General features: G+C 39.7%; 1 protein-coding gene across 2 annotated transcripts in view; it reads left to right on the top strand.

Moving 5' to 3' along the window:
- LOC135212514 (uncharacterized) overlaps window positions 1–17961 on the top strand; it is a 99320-nt gene that overhangs the window by 21916 nt on the left and 59443 nt on the right. Inside the window, exon 1 of one of the 2 annotated variants that reach the window (XM_064246027.1) lies at window positions 8222–8690. The exons of the other annotated variant lie outside the window; for it this stretch is intronic. The gene's annotated coding sequence lies outside the window, so the exon portion shown is untranslated. Of the gene's footprint in view, window positions 1–8221; window positions 8691–17961 lie in introns of those variants that run through there. 2 annotated transcript variants of the gene reach the window in all.

Here is a 17961-nt window from a genome sequence, read left to right as displayed (position 1 = left end):
ATATACTCATTAGGAAGCAATTATAGATTTCCTAGATTTGGTGTCCATTATATTTATTATTCTCAATACACTGATTTTTTTTATCCCTGATTCTCACTGTCTGTTTCTCTTAGTGACATTTGTCTCTCCCCCTCCCAGGAAGAAAGAAGGTGTTTGTGTGTCTCTGAGAGAGAGAGAGAGAGAGAGAGAGAGAGAGAGAGAGAGAGAAAGTCATGACTGCGGCAAATGGGTATGCCCAATTACCTGCTCTTTCTCTGTCGTACTTTCCCTGGGTATTCCATGAGTAACTGACCTCCAACACATTTTTTTGAAGGGGGCGAGGGGCGGGTAGCGGTCCCGGAAATAGAAGGTTCTTCGTAACTTAGTTTGTTAGACTTTACAAAATAATATAAAAAAAAAAATTATCTGAATATAGAAAACGAAGGAGAACTGAAATCACAGTGTACCGTACAGCAACATTGTCGTCCGGAGGTTATAACCAGTCATCATCTCGATGCCTTGTGCCTCTGGCTTTTACTCTGCCTGACTGAGTGTTGTCTGATAGAGTAAGTGCTTCATAAGGGAATTTTATCATCACTTGGGAAGGGAAATCCATCGACTTTCGACCTGACACATAGAAGCCCGAGTTGATTTGGTCTCATCGCCATGGTTAAGGAAACGTATCTCAAAAGTATGTTCCCTGTATAGGCATTACTTGAAGGTTTTTTGCAGCGTCTCTTCGGCCCCTAGCTGCAACCCCCTTCATTCCTTTGGCTGTATCTCCATTTATGTTATCTTTCTTCCATCTTGCTCTCCGCCCTCTCCTAACAATGATTTCATAGTGCAGCTACGAGGTCTTCCTCCTGTTACACCTTTCAAACCTACCTACTTTCAGTATCCTCTTTAGCTCTGAATGACCTCATAGGCCCCAGTGCTTGGCCTTTTGCCTAAACTCTATATTCTATTCAATCCCAAAAACTAGCGTGATATCAAAGTTTGCAGTGTTTAGATTTTACGCTTCTTATTATGAATAATATATGTAGCAATGGAACCTGACTAATATTTCCGTTGATACTTCAGTACAGTAAATCAGCAACATTATGCAATAACTTGAACTGTACCGTTTATTGAGCATCTCTATATAAAGTACACAATCGGTTGCAAAATCATCGGCGAGCAGTCTTTTCTTTTTTTTCTAATTTTTTAATTTTTTATTTTTTCCTCCGTCTCCGAATACCCGAACGCCCCTTTCTGAAACACTCCCTATGATCAATGTCAAGTTTACCTTATTTTTCACGGTTTCTTCTTTGTCTCGCCCGTAATTGTTTTTACAGTCACTCCCGTAATTGTTCCCCCAATTACCGCCGGCGGGGATGCATGTCATTGGGTGTCGTCGGTTCGTTGGGATGTCTCCCGCAGGATCCTGGCTGGCGTGACTTTCCCGCCATTATTAATTCACTGCTTGACCTTATTATTTCCCATCCGCGGTTTCTCCCGCCTTTTCGCCCAGTGACGTCATCCTCCTTCGTCGAAGAGTAGACTGCATGACAGTGTCCCCGTAGGTGAGTAGTGCCGTTAGTGCGCCTCGCAATGGGGGCCATTGGCATTACTTACAAAGGTTCTGTGCAGCGTCCCTTCGGCCCCTAGCTGCAACCCCTTTCATTCCTTTTGCTGTACCTCCTTTCATGTTCCCTTTCTTCCATCTTACTTTCCACCCTCTCCTAACAAGTGATTCATAGCGCAACTGCTTCGAGGTTTTCCTCCACACAAGATATGTGACACGTGGACTAAACTGCCACCAGAAGTTGTAAACAGCAACAGTGTAGAAGAGTTTAAAAGAAAGCTAGACAGAATCATTAGGACACTGTGAATGCACAGTAAAACCTGCTCCTACAGATAAGTGAGCACACGATGTCTCCTCGGATGGACTAACAAGTCTTTGAGACATCCTAATCCTTGTAACTCCTGTGACACCTTTTCAGCTTTCACTGTTAATTTCCGTTTCAGCGCTGAACGACCTCATTGGTCCCAGTGCTTTTAGCCTGAATTCTATATTCAGTTCAGTTCACTAGGTCAGATTTGGAAAGAGGGGACGAGAACGTGGATATCTATATTTCCCTTGGATGTTGAATATCACAGATCTCAGGACTGCAAGCGCGAAAAAACTTTTCTGTTGCTTTTGATGGAGCCGGCCTTATGCCAGCACGGGTTGTTGCTCATAGAGCAGCCCATAAAAAAGCTTTTCTCCTGTTTTACCGCGTGGGTAAAGCCGGGAACAGTCCCCATTTTGCCCGTTTTTCCATATTCGTTTTTCTTCCACTTTTATATCACCAGCGCGACGTTTATCCCCTCCATTTTCTCCGGTAGCCGCTGTATCATCAGGTGACCCCCGACCTCCTTGATGAGCTGCAGGGGGAAAAAAAGTCGGGGTGGGGCGGGCAGGGGGCCCCAGGTGGCTCTTTGATTGGTCGAGGGGGGAAAGTATGTGATTGTGTTCCAGGTTCGAGACGCTGCTCATCTTCGACGTCGTGGAATGGATTGAGACTTAATCGTCCCCTCGGGTAGAGGAGAGGGTAGTGATTCTCGTACGAAAGAGAGTATTGTCTCTCGACGTTTTTCTCCCCTTTTTGTCGAGGTAATGGACTCCTTTTCAAGCCGAGAGGTCGCTTTAAACAAGGAGGAGAAAGATCATAATAGGAAGTCGGTGTTCAGAGGTTCGTGCATTTTCTCCGGTTAGCATTTTTTTTACTCCTTTTAAAAATACAAGTGGCTGTAGTTTCCTTTCTGGTAAAAACAAGAGGATATCGGTTTGGGTAACATTGTGGCTGTAACACCTACACCTCTCTCTCTCTCTCTCTTCTCTCTCTCTCTCTCTCTCCCCTCACTCTCTCTCTCCTCTCTCTATATATATATTATATATATATATATATATATATGTGTGTGTGTGTGGTGTGATATATATATATATATATATATATATATATATATATATATATATATATATATGTGTATGTTATATATATATATTATGTGTGCACGCCAGTAGGGCACACTGTATATCCCCGTGTAAAGCGGAAGTAATCGTAGGTCAGAGCATTTATTCATTAATTTCAATAAGGAAAACCAAAAGTTTATACAAAGCGACAGAAGAAAGTTTAAGGAAGGGTTCATTATGATGAATGCCATTTGCTTCATTTGTACCTCGTTACCTGCTAAATTGTTATTGATGTTTTTTTTTCGGGGGATAGGGTAGGCGTAGCCAGCTCAACCCAGTGCTGGTCCTGAACCCGGATGAACAGGATGGATTGGTGTCAAGAACATCCGTCAAACTCAATTTTGAAGTAATCTATTCAAGATGGAGACAACTGGAGGAGCCTTATTAAGAACAGCGACCCCAACTAGGGATTAAGCTGTAATACTCCCGTAAGGGGGTAGTGCGGACAGTGCACCTCACGTGATGCACTGTAGGCATTACGTAAGGGTCTTTGCACCGTCAATTCGTCCCATAGCTGCTACCTCTTTCATTCCTTTTACTGTATCTCCGTTCGTATTCTCTATCGTCCATCCTTCCTGTCTATTAATTTTTTCTTTGTGCAACTGAGAGATTTTCCTTCTGTTACGCCTTTCAAACCTTCTTACTGTCAATTTCCGTTTCAGCTGTGAATGACCTCATAGGTCCCGATGCTTGGCCTTTGGCCTGAAGTATTCTATTCTATTCTTAAGCTAGCATGTGTTAGTTTCTTATGCGTGATTGAATGAAAGATGCTGTACTCTCTGAGTCTAGCTCTTAAATGATTTTCATATAAAGGTCATCTTTGCTTGCAATAAAAAAGAAAAAAAAAACACTGTTTGGTTCGACCTAAAGAGGAAGATTTTTCAATGGTACTTCGTAAGGTCAGTGTATCTAGAAACCATCTTTAATTAGTAACCTTTCTAATGTCATAGCCAACTCTCACTATTTTGGGCTTTTTTCCTCATCTGAATGTAATGCATTCAGTCAAGTACTTATTTAAAGTTTATATGTTTTAACAAGGTATACAGTAACAAATTGTTCATCAATCACTGTGAATTGGCAATACTGTTCCTCGTCAGAAGTTTGATGAATCGTATATTTGTATAGCGATAATTAATATTATTTCTCTATGCGGAATATACAGGGTGTCCATTAAATCCGAATACCATTACTAGTATTTATTGCTCAGAATAGTACTGGGACTTTATGGACATCTTGTATACATGTTGCATATTCAGTGGTATTTAAGTCATATCTTGTAGTGTAATCGTTTAATGGATAATTTCTGCAGACATCTGCAATCATTTATATCTTGCAACACTACCTGAGTGCCTTATCAGTCCTGATGAATGATTTATGTGTAGGAAATCAGTAGAGTGGAAAAGGTGTGTATAGTATCACATCCAATGCCATTCAGTATAGCCGGCTTTCTCCTATACGCATACTGCGTCTAGGTTGCCTATTGTCGTGCTGCACAATAGTTTCTCTTGTAATATTCTATATGGCATTTTAATGCCTCAAGGTGAAATGCAGATCAGGATATTGTTCAACTATAGATTAAGAACAGACTACTTGGGTTGTCTGTGGAAGCCAGGATGGAAAAAGTACCAAGGGTTGTTAAGCCAACACTCCTTTATGGAGGTGAAATGTGGATATATAGATAAATATATAAATATATATATATATATATATATATATATATATATATATATATATGCAACTGTAATAGCCACAATGCCCTCTTAACTTCTTGAATCCTTTGCTCTTTTTTTGGATACGCTTGTCACTACAAAGCCTGAAGATCTAAGTCCGAAGAAATCTTTGAAGAAATTGTTTGGTCCGGTACCGGGAAACGAACCCAAGTCCCATAATCACAGAGAGGTCACGTTGCCGACCTGACCACGAGAAGGATAAAAGTCAACTCACTATCATACTTGCATATATCTGTCGTTTCCAGATATACTTATTTGAGCTAGAATAGACCCATCGTAGCCAAGTGGACAATCATTTTGATTGCTTTTTAGGCTGAAGTATATTTGTAGAATCATCTGGTTACTTTTTATCATACACTATATATATAATATATATATATATATATATATATATATATATATATATATATATATATATATATATATATATATGTGTGTGTGTAAAAGAAAATAGGTCGACGCTTTTGAGAATAGCTGTTTGCGTAGTATATCTGGCATAAGGAGAAGTGATGCTCGAAGCAAGCATTGACCACGAGACATAGGGTCAGACACGATGATATTTTTCCCGAGTTGTACGAAGGCGGATATGCTTCTCATTATTCTTTAACCTATTCTCGTTCCGTCTCTTTTTTTTTCCAGATTTTCTTCGTTTGGTAATTGTTTAATGCTTGAATGGACGTTTTTCTTTGTCGGTAGAGGCCTTGGGCAAAATTGTTTCCATATGGAAAGATTGTTCATAATTCCTATAATTCCACTTTATCGAAAATGGGAGCAGAGACACTATATTTTAGGTTCGTTTTCATAAAATGATTTTTGTTATTTTTTTCACGTGTGAAAAGACAACAGAAAACGTTGGAAGTATTTTGGATCATTTTCCTAAAATTATTTTTCTTTTCACGAGAGAAAACACAACAAAAATGTTGGAAGTATTGTTGGATCATTTTCCTAAAATTATTTTGGGCATTTTTTTCTTTGACGAGAGAAAAGACACCAGAAAACGTTGGAAGTATTTTAGCTCATTTTCCTAAAATTATTTTGGATTATTTTTTCTTTCCCGAGAGAAAAGATAACAGAAAACGTTGGAAGTACTAAAATGAAAATAACCCGCGTTACCCGAAGCTGCAGCTGATTCCACCGCGTGAGCATGAGAGCGTTTCGCGGTGTGTCGTCCAGTTGGGACATCTCCCCTTTGGGGGGCTCATTTTATAAGGCCAGTGGCGCTCTACCGGGGAAGGGCGCTTTCTGACGTCATACCCAATGTGACATCATCGGCGCCCAAGACTTTCACTTGCGAAGGCTGCCATGAAGTGGAATCCATTCGCAATATCTTCTTCGCCTTTCTATATCCTGTTGGCTTTCTTCGAACGATCGTCCGCAATTATGCTCGTTAATGGCTAATTGTACATCGAGTCGATGTTGCCGTTTGTTGCTTAACGGAGAAGCTAATATTTTTTTTGTGGAGGTTGTTAATTAACTTATTTCAACGTTGTCATATTTCGTACAAGGGGTCAGATAGCTGGGCATGTCATTTTTACCGGGCGGTGAACGCTCCTCTTAATATACTATTTCCCCTGTAGATTTTATACCTTAGAAAATACTTTCGAAAATCCACGAATCTGATAAGACGGGGGAATAGGTTGACTGTATATATATCCTGCGTAAAAGATAAGTCAGTCAAACATTTTGTATTCTGGTGTCTGCAGTAGAGAAAGTTGGCTACACTCTCGCCTTACTGATATGTTTCGTGTCATGTGTAAATACTTTCTTAATTTTAGAAAGAGAGAGAGAGAGAGAGAGAGAGAACCAGAAATAACGAGTGACATGGCCAGGCATTTTTTGTATCAGGAGAACAAGAGGGACCCTATAAATTCTTAGAATTTTATGTAGCTTTTTAAGAATAATATCTTGGAACTCCATAGTTCCATCTTTATCAGTAGAATGGTGCCAAGAATTTGCTGTATAGTCATAAAGGGACCCCGAGACAAAACTAAGAGAAACGGAAAGGTTCTACAAGCGGAAATTGTTTCTACGCCAAATGAAACTCGGGTGGAATTGTTCTGATAATTCGAGTCTCACAATGGCAAGAGTACTTTTGTTTTCCATGTTCCGTACTTTTTCAAGAGGTTAGTAAGTATTTGTTCACTTCTTTTCATCGAGGCACTTCCTGGGTATTCATTGTAGAAACAAAAAGTTAATTTATGACGGACAAAAAAAAAAAAAAAAATGCTTTTAAGTCTTGCTTCGTCTGGTGGAGGTTTCAATACCAAGAATGTTTTTCCTATGAATAAATGAGAAAGTTTCCATTTTTGTTCATTTTTTCCGTCTGGATCTCAGAATGCATATAAGAGGGGTTAAGGTAGGGGAAGAAGGATAGGTCGAGAAATGCTTGATTTATATTCGGGAATAAAACTTTACAACAATCTGCCCAAATATTATTTTAAGCAAGCTATTTATGTCTTTGTAAACTCTCTCTCTCTCTCTCTCTCTCTCTCTCTCTCTCTCTCTCTCTCTCTCTCTCTCTCTCTCTCTCTGTGATGTTTAGCATGACAGGAACAGTGTTCAGTATGAACGAGGGAAGAATAATTTGTCAAAAATCACATTAGTCCAGAATACATAAATGCATTACCGAACAGTTCATTTACTAGCATTAATGACTATATTTCAAAGGATTTGGTCATAATTAGCATTTTTTAATGATAATGAACTTCCGAATTATTGGTTGTGGGGAAAGCCTTGAATCTCTGAGCTGTTTGTTTAAGTCATCTTGTCATCAGTAGTGTTAATCTTTGCATACTTTAGAATTTAAAAAAGAAATGAGCTTAAATTATCCATCATCCTTTCATTTACATTTTCCAGAAAAATGCCCATACTTGAGAGAGAGAGAGAGAGAGAGAGAGAGAGAGAGAGAGAGAGAGAGAGGTTCCTTTCTAATACGTAATCTCTCAGGACTTTTATCAGAACGCTTATCTTTTTTCCGCGTTCCCTAGAGCGGACGCGAAGTCGTAACTCTCTGCTGTCGACGAGGTTTGGAATCTGACCTGACTTCGTTTTGACCTGGAGAGAGAGAAAGAGAGAGAGAAACCTCTTTGCCTTGTCGTGAAATCGGCCTTTGTTCCAGCGTAACCTCACCCGAGGTCACCTTACAATTTGTAAATTGTGTGCGAGCGCGTTTGTGGCGGTGCTGCTGCATTGAGGAATCATATCATGGGCTTATGGAAAGAGAAAGACCCTGTCACCCTTCCCCACCCCAGGCCTCTGTTGGCTCCTCCCACTTTTGCTCTCATTGCCCCGCCCATCTCATAGCGGGAGCCCCCCGCGCTCCCAATCCACCACCATCCATCCTCCCCCCTCCCGTGCCGAGTTGTGTCTTAGTCTTTGTTAGCGAGTGAAAGTATTTTGTAAAAGGTCCCCTTTGGGGATGTATGGGGACGGGTCCTGGGGAGGAGAGAGAGAGAGAGAGAGGCGTGAGGGAGGGACTGGGGAGGAATGAGAATGAACGTGTTACCGAGATGGCGGGACCTCAGTATCACATCGCAAGTACTAGTGAGCTGTGGTTGTTCTTTATTGAGGAAGTTGCGACGCGGTTTCGAGACCAGAAGCGGGAATTTCGGGCTTTTGGATACTTTGTCATTATAGACCCCCGTCGATGATTTAAGCCTTCCTCAGGAGACAAGCTGCCAAGCCGAGTTTCCTCAAGACGAACCGACGGCTCTTTCGCAAACACCTCTGGTGTACGCAGGATTTTTGTGCCATACCTGGAAACGTTTGTTTGTGCTGTATGAAGGCGGTCCGACATTCGTTCTTCTTCTTCTTCCTCCTCCTCTCGCTAAAGGAACTTTTACGACAGTGACTTATTCAGTGCCCAGGAATTTCTGCGAGGAAGTACAGGTTCGGAGAGAAACAGGCTGTGCATTTAAGTATCTTTCGGGCTTTCTTTCCAAAATATCTCCACCGTAGACACCATTGGCTCGTTTCGAAACTCTGAGGTAAGAATCCTTTATCACTGTTTCTGTGTCGGTTATTTTTTTTTTTTCATTATTATTATTATTATTTAACGGCAATGCACATGTGTGTGTAACACTGATAGTCTTACGACAATGAACGCCACACTAACTATCAGAAAACCCTAACAAGCAAATGCAAAGTGACATTATGCAAATGCAAGTCCTGGTTGATTATATTGTTCGACAGACCATCAGTTTATCATGATGTAGCAGTATGCTTCTGTTGGAGTTTTCTTGTTCACATGAAGTTAAATGTACCGTATAGTTAAAAGCTGGTCTGTGCATTATTTTTTTTTTATTCTTCGAAAACCGAATCGTAGTTAGAATAAACCTCTCAGTCCTTTACAAACACATGTTCCTTATTAAGTCTTTTAACAGGTGTAGATACTTAAAAAAAACAAAGAATAAAACCTCATGTTTAAAGCTGACGATTTTTTCGTGACCAATTATGAATACTATGTTTTTAATAAGTCAACGTCTAACACGAATTTTGGTTGAAGCTCACACCATATTGGTATATCTTATTTTCGTTTTATTTTTTATATCTGTTATGAGTCCTACTTTGAGTGCTACTTTGTTTCTTAGAATATTTCATTTCGAATCCAACATCCTTCGTCACTTTTTATGCCACTTGCTGTTACACCGCTCAGCATCACTCTTATTTCCCTGATTATTTCAACTGTTGTTCTCGACGAGGAAGGTTGAAAGCAATGTTGCTCACTTTGCAGAGGTTCTTCTCCTCTTCCCCAGCAAGTCATTGGGATCACTGGAGTCTTTAACCTGGATTCACGGATGAGGGTTTGATTGAAGCTTTGTCATGCAGTGGGAGGCTTTGTTTCACGTTCTGTGTTCCACTGTCTGCACATCTTTTCGCGCTCCTACTGTTCCATGGCTCCATCGAGAATGCCTGCTTATGGTGGAGTACAATTTACACTTGAATTTTGTTCATTCCAATCAAAGAAGACTCGAGAAGGCTGATTGCCGTATTGTTTGTATGGTGTTTGAACCAGTGGTTATTCAGCAACGGGACCAACGGCTTGACGTGACTTCCGAACCACGTCGAGAGCGAACTTCTATCACCAGAAATGTACACTTCTCTCACACTTCAGTGGAACACCCGAGAATCGAACTCGCGGCCACCGAGGTGGCAGGCCAAGACCATACCCATTACGCCACTGAGACGCTTTTGGTGTAGTAGGAGCAGAATTATTTAAAGGGGGCACAGATACGTATGAGACACAGAAGGGAAGGAAGTGTCCTGTGTATTACGAGATTTTAACCATGAAACAGAAGGAAACTAGTTATCATGTGTATTACATGATTAAACCATGAAACAGGAAGGAATATGCGGTATCCTGCGTATTGCATGATTTAAACCAGGACTACCGCTGAAAGAATGCACTGATCTTAAATCTATATTTAAGGAAATAACACGGACTGTAAATGCCAAGGCACCAGGCATATGGAACGAAGGTTTCAGGTTTCTGAAATGACCATTTTGATAAGCAAGCGGGTTTTAGCTTCAGAAACATGAAAGAATGTGACTTAAATCCCTTGAAGGTTTTTTTCTTTCAGTCTTTATTATAGTTGCTTGTTTTACTTGGGAGGAGCCAAAGGTTGCCATTTTTGTGGAAAAACCTAAAGTTCGAATGGATGATTAGTTTTTTTTTTATTAAGAAAACATAGCTTTCGTTATTATCTTTTATGCTTGACTCAGAACAAAGACTACAGAGGTAAGTTTTGAAAGTAGTCGACTGCACAAATTTGCTGTACACACACACACACACACACACACACACACACACACCTATACTCGGGTGTTATTTTTAGAGAAATGTCAATTTAGCACGGATTTATTTATTTACTTTTTGAAGGGGGAAGGGGGGGAGGGGGGGGGGGGGGCGGTTTCTAAAGAGTGGAACTAGTTTGATAGCTAATATTGAATATGAAAGTGAAATTATTATCCTTTTGTATAAGAAATATATTCACGTTTTGATGTACAATATTGTATTTTTCAGATTAATAGCTTCTCTCTTGAATTTTTTTTACGTATAAAATTAAATCGTGAATAGGTTTCTTTGCAGCTGATTTGGTTATATCTCGAAAGTTCAGTAGTTTTACTTTAGTCATTCGTAATTTGTCGGAAGAACGAAAGTATATCGGAATTTTGAGATATATTTACTGTCGGCTATACAATTTGGCTAAAGCATTGAATTCGGTACGCGGTCAAGGGGTTTTGGTAATACATTGCGAATTTTCGTTAAAAACAATATAAGAATCTCTCTCTCTCTCTCTCTCTCTCTCTCTCTCTCTCTCTCTCTCTCTCTCTCTCTCTCACACACAAACATTTCTCTAGCTCTCTCTCGCAAACATTCATTCTCTTGTGCAGTTATTTATTTTGGTTGTCAAATGTAACATTAATTTAATATTTTTCCATTACCTCTGAGTAACTTAAATTAACGAGCAATTAACTGTGCTTCATTATGATTACCAAAGACACACTGAAGAGTGTTATATGGTAAGCCGGATGCTCGCAGAGTTCGTAATATTACTTCCTCTCCCAAATTGTATACACGCCAATCTTGGCAGTCCTACATTTAATGTGTGGAATTACCAACCCAAGAGTTGGCCACTTCATACCACTGGCTCGCAGGATAGAGGTTGTAATTTACGTCCTTAATTATTTCCAAAGTCATTTAGAAATGTCCTTTCACCTCTACTGATATTGCTCGATTATTTGGACAACGATACCCTCCTCGGTGATTTGAGGAAGAAATGGATAACGAGATAAATACGTAGAAGTTTGAAAATTATAATGTAGAATAATCATCCTGCTGTACATTTATACAGGGGCATTGGGTAATTCTAGTGTACTGATGAACATACACATGCTGATGGATGTATAGTATTTGCTTACGGAGAGAGAGAGAGAGAGAGAGAGAAGAGGTTTGTATGAGTTTGCCAAGCCCTTGCATAGCATTCTTTGTGTATAAATATTGTTAGTGATCATCTTTGGCAACGAAATCACGAATTTTATGGCGAAAGCAGTAAATTCCCTCATTCAGATCTTCACTTCTCTACGTGTATTTTAATGTATTGCATCTTGTATGGTAAATTGTCGAAATATATGACGTCAGTCTTTTCAGCGGAAGCAATGGAGATCACTTCAAGACGGATAGGACGTCTCTCAATGATCTTCAGTTTGTTCCCACTGAAAATATTGTTGTGATATACTGTATTTTGGGGGTTCATTGGGACTGGCAGCCTCATGTCTTGTCATAATTCAGTTTGGGTCTGTAATTCTTACTTTCTAAACCCAAATCTTACCCAGCACTTTCAGTGGCGTACAAAGTACACTGTGTGGTTAAGTGGCCTTGAAACGAACGGTTGCTACTCACCCCAACATTTTCCCAGTTTAGACTCTCGTAGACCTCTTATTTGTGAATTCTCTTCCGCTCTCCGAATTACGAGTAAGCCTTTTTCATTGGCCTGTCCTATTTATATTCAGGAGACGTGTATATACATTATATATATATATTTTACGCATGACCCAAGGTCATGGACGAGGTCAACGGGACTCTGCTTCCAACCCAGTAAGGCATAGGTTTGAATTCTGATCAGATAGAAGGATTTATCTATAATTCCCTTTGGTTGTAAGTAATTCCAGAGTTAAAGAGAAATCGACATTAATGAGTTATTTGTGGCTTATTGTATGGAAGTATGAAAATTTAAGTTGACATCTACTGTTGAATGAGGCAAAGAAACTATTATATCATTGACTGTTTCGTAGACCTACGTTGAACACTTTCTAGCATTCAGTCGAAAACCCCTACGTATTGTGCGCCATTCTTTTCTTTATGTTCGATGCACCCTCAGGTTTCCGGGATGTTAAGGCCTTTCATTTCAAATACCTCTTGTACACCATCTATCCAGCCCTCTCGAGGTCGTTCTCTCCTCCTTCCTCTTGGAATGTCCGAATTCAAAACATTCCACTGACTTACTGTCCCTAAGTCTGTCCACATGATCAAATCATTTCAGAATTCTCTTTTTTTTTTTTTAACCAACTATTCTACCATTAATCTGTATTTCCATATTTCTCCCTCTTGATTTTTTTTTTATTATGCCCCACACACACTTTGCAAACAATTGATCTCAACAGCCTCACATTCAACATCCACTCTGCACGTCTATTAAGGAGAGCTCAACTACTATACATACTCTGTTTTTTTCCATCTGTCCATCCGCCTGTGGTGTTTTCGCATGGTAACACTGCGTCCCGGGCTTTTGCGGGCTTTAAATAGTTACGCTATGTGTACGTTTTAGGTAAATAAAAGGATATCTGGGTGTACATTTGCAGCTGAAAAGTGTTTTAATAATTTACTGAATGCGAATTACACCGTTAATATTCGAAATAAGTTATTATTCAAAGCCCGGGACGCAGTGTTGCCATGCGCAAACACCACAGGCGGATGGACAGATGGAACAGAGTATAGTACCTTTGAACATTGCAGCCTTGGCTTACATGGATACTCTAATTCACTTCCCATTCTTTGGCCATCAACCATTACACTGGCATCCAAAGGCATGTACGATTCATCTGCTTCCACTTGTCCACCATCAGTATTAAAGTTCATCGGTAAATCTCCCTGGCCTGTGTTGACTCTTATGACTTTATTCTTGCACGCATGTGTACTCAATTTTCTCCTTGTACAAACAGTTTCAAGGTTTTTCGCAAGTTTCTGCAGTGTCTTATCCTCTTCGGTCACTGCTGTATCATCTGCAAAATTAGAAGTTTATCACTCCATTCATGTCATTTATTTAGTTTTTTTACTTATTTATTTTGGTGGCGGGGGGGAGGTCGGTATCCTATCACCTTGCACTTAAAATTACATTATTACTAAAGACAGGAAAAAAAATATTGACCGTTGATCATAACAGGCAAAAATTTCTGTATATACAGAAATATTTACCTGTTAGGATTATTGTTAAATTTTTTTCCTGTCTTTAGTAATAATATAATTTTCTTAGTTGTTCACTTGTGGTTTTTGTGTTAATATTAAGTTGTTTTTATTTAATTTTTTTTACCTCTCCTGAAAGTGTCATTGTGGTTAGTAGCTTTGCTCTTTACTGTTAATCCATTGTTTAATTAGTTACCCTTTTGTTTTGACCTGTAATTCGAAGTTCACTGATGTGATGATAATTAATCTATCTACATTTAGTCTGATTCCTAATGTAGAGAATTTGAAATTTTCCCCGTTTTTAGATCTGAAGATGGGATTTGTATCCCGAAACGTAGGTGATGGATAGAAATAAAGTTTTAACTGAAAAATGCTGAAGTTTCTGCTGGCCGTAATACTGTTCCTATTAAAGATCCGACTTTCTAGAAGCGACAGTGCCACTCATTATGTATATATATACACATATTTAAAGGTACAATCCACGAAGGAAAGCAAAACAATGGAGTAACTGCTTGCGGGCAGGCCTATCGAACTCTGCTTGGTAGAGGACGCGAGTCGAAAGGCCTCACAGTTGGTTTTTCTTTTCTCAATTGTTTCACTTTCCTTCGTGGATTTTGCCTTTATTTATATATATTCATCACGTTCCAAATTTTCGTGATTCAGTTGTACGTACACATACATATAGTGCATGTATACATACGCAGAGAGAGTGACGTCAATGTTTACATGATTTTTCAGTGAAGGTAAAATCAGTCTTACGGGCGCTGAATGGCCCTTCTTGGGCCATGCCCCAGTGTCACCGGCTGCCTAAATATCATACACCCTGCCATCTATCTATCCTCGGGGACGCCCCACACCCCCACCCCCCCCCCCCCTCCACCCCCACCCACCAAAAAAGTAAAATCAAACCGAACAATTTTAATAAGACTTTTCGTAAAATAGTTCCGATGTCTACACCAAGACAATCTTGTGATCCCCCTACCTCACCCCTTTTACTCTCTCTCTCTCTCTCTCTCTCTCTCTCTCTCTCTCTCTCTCTCTCTCTCTCTCTCCCCTTTCTTGGAACACAGTAAAAGTTACCCTTCGAGTAGAAAGAAAAGGAAGCGAGGGATAGAGAACTTTGCCCAACAAAGGGAACATTAGACGCTCACTTTCTCCGATAGATTTTTTCTCCTTTTTCTTTTGCTATCAGCTGACAACCCCACATTCCGACTCTCTCTCTCTCTCTCTCTCTCTCTCTCTCTCTCTCTCTCTCTCTCTCTCTCTCTCTCTCTCTCTGCATGAGGACATATTGTGGAGAGTTATTGTATAGTGAAGAATGGCTTATGTTTCTTTGTTGGAGTGAATGTTAACACATGCTCGTATACAAAATTACTGAGGCTTTAAATAATTAAATTTAGTAAAAAAATTAAAAGATATATTGAATTCAGAAGTTTAAGATAAAAGATAAACAAAAGGGGGAAAAGAAATATCGAATGACTAAAAAGCAATCTCACGAAGTTTTCTTTATTTTTTATGTTCTTATAAACGGTTGGTAACTATATTTGTGGCCTTCATGCTATATTATTATTATTATTATTATTATTATTATTATTATTATTATTATTATTAAAATGGGCTCTTTGGAACCTAATTCCCAAAGTAATCTCTTATGTGTTTGTTTTTGTTCAAATGTACACGCTTGAATATTATACTTGTGTAAAAACATTATAATATATCAGTATATATATAATATATATATATATTTATGTATATTATTATGTTTAATAATATGTATGTGTGTGTGTATTTCATAAAACCAAGAATTAGTTCTCCATTTTATGGTTAGTTGCAATTCATACGTATTTCTTGTTCAGTCTGCGATTGAAAGGTGCATAACATAATTACTGAATGACCAAAATTTTTTGATCAACCGCCAAATAATGACGACTCAAAAGTACGGTTTTCTACAGACGATATAAATCGGAAGCAGACCTCTTATATTTCAGGTATCCAGCATAGCCTTTGTCACCGAATTCTTGAAGGGCCGTCGGGTCACTGGAATTTTTCGAACAACTTGATAAAATATTTTTTGTCGACCTTTATTATTAGAAGGGCTTTCTTCAGTCCTTGACCACTTAAAGGAATCTTCAAGGAGAGAGAGAAGAGAGAGAGAGACAGAGAGAGAGAGAAAGTTTCGCGAAGGTAGCTTTGGAATTTGCTCCTTTGGGGGTCGCGGGGTTAGGAGGGCGTGGCTGTAAACGAAGGCAATAGGGCACCACCACCGGCTGGGCACGGGCACTGAAAGAGGAGGACATGATGAGCACTGGTTCAACGGTGTTTGGCGCGGGCATGTGCGTATGTGTGTGTGCGCTCGCGCTAGAGATAGAGAGAGAGAGAGAGAAGGAGGGTGATTTTTAGGAAGGGGATGGTGGGGGGTGGGGGGTGGGGTGGGTTATGGGGGTCTGCATTCCGGGTGAAAGTTGCCCGTCGTCCTACCACCCCATGAAGATTCAAAAAGAAAGGACAGGAACACAAGGCCGCTGCTTCGGCCTTTTCAACCTTTCTCTCATATAACTTTTTTTTTCTCTCTCTCTCTCTCTCCATGTTTTTATCTACTTCAGTGCCGTTAAATGCCGTAGGATTTTAATGTCACGTTAAAAAAAAAAAAAAAAACGCAGTTGAAAAGTAAGTATTCTCTAGTAAGTAAGAGATTTTCTTGAATGGCAGGTGAGTTCGAGGTGGGATTCCTTGCCAAATAAAGCGCTCATTCAGGTTCCTCGTAGCTCCCTGAGGGGTCCTGGGAGGAGGGGGAATCAGGTTTTCGGTTCGGGGACATCGATTGGCTCCTGTTTCTGCAGACGTTTCGATTCGATTCCATTTCCTTTTAGTGCTGCCCCCGCCTGGCGTCAATGCTCTTGATAAAATATAAACGCTTCTGATGCAATTCGAGACCCAAGTTGCATATGTTATGTGGCGTTTGTCTCCCCAGGAAATAGTTGACGAATCAACTCCAGCTCACATGCGTAGGACAGGCGTTCGCCTAAAACGGACATCACTTTCTCTTTTCTCTAAAACTTATCAGGCTGAAGAGGTTCTTGGATATGCAGGTGTTTAACCCCCTTTCCGGCCCTGTAGGGCACAAGGGGCATCGCGGAGAACATGGAATTCGACCGCTCATTTTGTGAAGGAAATTCGTTTCTAAAGGCTCGCTGCTTGCCTCATTGCTCTGGGAACATCCGTCTTGCTTTTGTCCGCTCAGGACAGTCTCTCTCTCTCTCTCTCTCTCTCTCTCTCTCTCGTCCAAAAAGTTAGAGATGACGAGAGTAGTTAAATTGTTTGAAGCTTGTTGCTTTTTTTTTTTTAGTTTTATTCTTCATGTTGTTATTATCGTTAACTATTTGTCACCTCCTGTCTACCTTCAATAATCATATGTATGGACAATACATTGCCGTTTTGATTTTCGAATATCTTCTCAAATTTTAGAAATAGGCCACTACCTGTTGGTATTACTTCCTGGTGGGTAACCTTTTGCCATCGTAAGAGGAACCAAAACACGACCAAATGGTTTTGGAACCAAACGAAAACCTTGGGGACCCTTTCCCAGTTTGTTCCTTATCGTGCGGATTCGGTGTGAACCTTTCAGATTTTGTGAACTTTTCAACTAGAATCATTTGGCACTTTGCAGATTGGCTGTCATGTTTGATAACTTGGTGATCTCTCACGTTTACAGTTGATTCCTTATCCCCTTTATCTGCCAAGAGCAACTGAATTCGCTGACCAGCATCACCAATATGCAGTTAAATTGCCTCGCTGTCGAACTTCTCAGTTCTAGAGGTCCTTTATTCCTCACCCCGTTGGACTGGAACAGTCACCTAGTGAAAGTCGTGCAATTGGAACTTCATAAGTTCAAACGAAGGTGCAATATATTACTAACCATAATAATATTCTCCCGGCATTTTATTACATTTTTGTGATTGTTAAGTTATTAATGTTTCTTAGTAAGTGGGGTCTCTTCTTTCCGTATTCCCCATTACCTCGTCTTACCTCTTCCTAATAAATAATAATAATACTAATAATAATAATAATAATATCCTTTATTTCAGCTCAGGGCTTGAATTTCAAGTCAATGGCCCCTTTGGGTTTGTTTCATATGAATAGATTTCTTCTGAATAATATAATAATGTTGAGGGAAAAACAAATCCACAGTTATGTAAATGTACATATATTTCAATTTAAAAACAGCAAGGATAGCTTTCGGGAATCTGTTCGGTTCCCCTTATCATGAGGGGAACCGAACAGATTCCCGAAAGCTA

Source organism: Macrobrachium nipponense, chromosome 41 (genome assembly GCF_015104395.2).
Source record: "Macrobrachium nipponense isolate FS-2020 chromosome 41, ASM1510439v2, whole genome shotgun sequence".
In the NCBI taxonomy this organism is placed as follows: domain Eukaryota; kingdom Metazoa; phylum Arthropoda; class Malacostraca; order Decapoda; family Palaemonidae; genus Macrobrachium; species Macrobrachium nipponense.
The sequence above is the reverse complement of the archived record's forward strand: the minus strand, read 5'-3'. Positions and strand labels throughout refer to the sequence as shown.